Here is a 4,112-nt window from a genome sequence, read left to right as displayed (position 1 = left end):
TTTCTTGGAGCAAATGTCACTCTCCCAGTTATAGTGTCATTACTTCTGAATGAAGGCGCCAAACTCATAGACGCATCAAGGTTTTGAGGAAATATTTGAGAGCTTTGGGTTGGACTATTGCAGACATTCGGGGGATTCCCTCCGAAATTTGTGAGCACCGAATTCAGTTGGAAGAGGAAAGTTCACCAAGTGTTGAGCATTACAGAAGATTGAATCCACCGATGCAAGAGGTGGTAAAGAAAGAGATTATTAAGTGGCTAGATGCTGGGGTGTTTTACCCGATTGCCAACAGTCCATGGGTAAGTCCAGTCCAATATGTGCCAAAGAAAGGGGGCATCACTGTTGTCCCTAATTCTAAAAATGAGTTGATTCCTACAAGAACTGTCACCGGTTGGAGAGTGTGTATGGACTACAGAAAGCTGAACACTACATCTTGCAAGGATCATTTCCCGATGCCTTTTATTGATCAAATGCTTGATCGGCTAGCTGGAAGGTCTTATTATTGTTTCTTGGATGGGTACTCAGGTTACAACCAAATCAATATTGCATTGGAAGGCCAAGAAAACACTACTTTCACTTGTGCCTATGGGACATTCTCTTTCAACCGAATGCCATTTGGTCTTTGCAATGCCCCAGCAACTTTCCAATGATGCATAATGTCCATATTCTCTGACATGGTTGAAAACTTTCTTGAAGTCATCATGGATGACTTCTCTGTTGTGGGAGATTCATTCGATGAATGTTTAGACTATCTTGATCGGGTGCTACAAAGGTGTGAGGAGACAAAACTCGTTCTCAACTGGGAAAAGTGTCATTTTATGGTAAAGAAGGGAATTGTCCTTGTCTATAAGATTTCCGAAAGAGGGATTGAAGTTGACCAAGCCAAAATCGATGTGATTTCAAAACTCCCTCCACCCATCTCAGTAAAAGGGGTTCAGAGTTTCTTGGGGCACGCCGGATTCTATAGAAGATTTATCAAAGACTTCTCCAAAATTACAAATCCAATATGCAAACTCTTGGAAAAGGATTCCAAATTCAATTTTGATGAGAAGTGCATTAAGGCTTTCGACGAGTTGAAGTTAAAATTGGCCTCAGCCCCTATTGTTGTGTCCCCGGATTAGTCGTTGCCCTTTGAATTAATGTGTGATGCCAGTTGTCTTGCAATTGGAGCTGTGCTTGGTTAGCGGCTCAACAAAATCTTGCACCCAATTTATTATGCCAGGAAAACACTAAATGGAGCTCAATTGAACTATACAGTAACAGAGCAGGAGCTACTTGCTATTGTTTATGCCTTTGAAAAGTTCCGGGCTTATTTATTGGGTGCCAAGGTAGTGGTTCACACTGACCATGCTGCCCTGCGGTACTTAATGGCTAAAAAGGATGCTAAGCCTCGGTTGATAAGATGGGTGTTGTTGCTACAAGAATTTGACTTTGACGTCAAAGACTGAAAAGGGTCAGAAAATCAAGGGCTGGCCATCTCTCCAGACTTGAAGCAGCAGGGAGACCGATTGATGTGCTGGATATTGATGACACTTTTCCGGATGAAAGAGTCTTTGCAGTCTCCAGTGATGTGGCACCATGGTATGCCGATATTGCCAATTATTTGGTAACTGGCATTGTTCCTGAAGATTTGAAGGCATATCAAAAGAAGAAATTCTTGAGAGATTGCAAACAGTATTATTGGGATGAGCCTTACTTATTCAGGACTTGTGCAGACAATATAATCAGAAGATGTGTGGCTGAATCTGAGGTGATGGATATTTTGAAGGCCTGTCAAGAAGCATTCTATTCCGAAAAGGCTTAGGGCCCGTGTAAATACATCGGTTTCTTACTCGTGCAAAGGAACTCTTATTAATGAGGTGGGCGGGAAGGATAGAGCCTTGTTAGAAATCAATTGAAAAAGAAAATCAAGAGATTCTTCGGTTGGTGGGCATCACAGTGGAAATAGAACTGCAGCCAAGGTGTTAGAGTGTGGCTACTATTGGCTAGCCATCTATCTTGATGCGAATATGTTAGCACGTTCTTGTGATAAATGCTAGCGCCAGGGCACAATAGGTCGGAAGCATGAAACACCGATGAATTTTGTGCTTGAGGTGGAGCTCTTTGATGTGTAGGGCATTGATTTTATAGTGCCCTTTGTGAGCTCATATAGCCTGAATCATATTCTTGTTGCGGTGGATTATGTCTCCAAGTGAGTGAAGGCGATGGCCTTGCCTAACAATGATGGTAGGAGAGTCATTGCCTTTCTAAAAAAGAACGTTTTTACTAGATTTGGCACTCCTAGAGCTATTATTAGTGATGGTGGTTCTCATTTCTGCAACAAACCATTCGCTGATCTTCTTGAAAAATATGGCGTGCATCACAGGGTTGCCACTCCATATCCTCCTCAGACGAGTGGTCAGGTTGAAGTCTCCAACAGAGAGATAAAGAGCATCTTGGCAAAGACGGTCAATGTGAATCGCACTGACTGGTCTAAAAAGTTAGATGATGTTCTATGGGCATATCGCACAGCGTTCAAAACGCCTATTGGGACTTCACCGTATAAGTTGGTATTTGGGAAGGCATATCATTTGCCGATTGATCTTGAGCATAAGGCCCTTTGGGCATTGAAAAAGCTTAACATGGATTGGCATTAAGCAACAAAGATGAGGTTGTTTCAAATCAACGAGATGGATGAATTTATGTACAATGCCTATGAAAGTGCAACACTATACAAGGAAAAGATGAAATACTATCATGACTCGAAGATCCTCAAAAAGGATTTTCAGCCGAAGGACTTGGTCTTGTTGTACAATTCGCGCCTAAAGTTCTTTCCGGGCAAGCTAAAGTCTCGATGGTCCGGTCCGTTTGAAATTGTAAGTGTTTCCCCAAATGGAAGTGTCATTGAGGTGAAAACCGAGGATGGCACTTGGACTTTTAAAGTGAATGCACAAAGAGTGAAGCACTACCATTGGTGCATTGATGATGGTAAAGTGGTTGATCGGTCTCGTTTGAAATACGGTTCCTGAACTGGAAATTGAGGTATCACGTCGAGCCGTGACGTTAAACCAAGCGCTGTGTGGGAGGCAACCCACATTTACTGCTTTATAAGTACTTTAAATATCGTATTTCCTTTGTTTTATTTTAGGTTTTTGATGTTTGCTGATGTGGTAGGATTCTGAGGACAGAAGAGGCAAAAAGAAAGTAAGTGCTAAAGTTTGCAATGAAAGGACGCTCCACGTTACATCCCGTAACTCATGTTACGGGTCGTATAATGGAGCGTAACAAGATGAAAAAAATGCAGCAATCACTGAAGGATGAGGGAAAAGTGTTACGGTTTGAGTTACGGACCGTCGAATCTCATTACGGACCGTAACACATGAGCGTAACCTTGATATAAATCTGGGCAACCACTGGAAAATTTGCACCCGTTACGCCAGGTAATACGGATCGTAACACGAGTTACGGTTCGTCAGCTGTATTTCCATGTCATTAATGAAACGTGAAAACGGGGTCATTTGGGTATACCGTAACACGAGTTACATCTCGTACCTGGGGTTACGGTCCGTAACCCTAAGCGTAATGGTTGGGAACGTTTAAATTCATCACCCGACAGTTACATTCCAAATTCAAATGACATTTTAACTCCCCCTCTCCCTCATAACCCACCTCATCCTCTCTCTCTCTCTCCCTAACCATCTCTCCCCTATTACCCTACCATCGCTGTTGATATGTTCTTGTAAAGTCCATCGCTGTTTCGATTTAGTCGCAAGTTTTTCATCCAATTTTCATCCACAATCAGGTATGCCAATGTGTTGACTCTCTCTAGTCTTCCATCTATTGATAGGATTGGTATGATCTTCCATGATTAAAGTCGTATACCGTGCCATGTACTTCTGATTTTGAATGCTTTTGAATTCCCATGGATTATTGAGCGGGAATTGACAAAGGTGGGGGGTTGGGTTTGGTATGATTATTGTTTGAAGGACTCGTGGGCACAAGGAAATTGTTTCCCACTGAGTCGGAGGGCATCCCGATTGAAAGTTTCACTTGTGAATCTAGTAAATTGGTTTGCCCGCCAACTGTTCGACAAAATGTTTCAAAAATAACTTTGCCAAAACCGGGTGAATTCT

Source organism: Lycium barbarum, chromosome 4 (genome assembly GCF_019175385.1).
Source record: "Lycium barbarum isolate Lr01 chromosome 4, ASM1917538v2, whole genome shotgun sequence".
NCBI lineage: Eukaryota > Viridiplantae > Streptophyta > Magnoliopsida > Solanales > Solanaceae > Lycium > Lycium barbarum.
Note: the sequence above shows the minus strand (reverse complement) of the source record.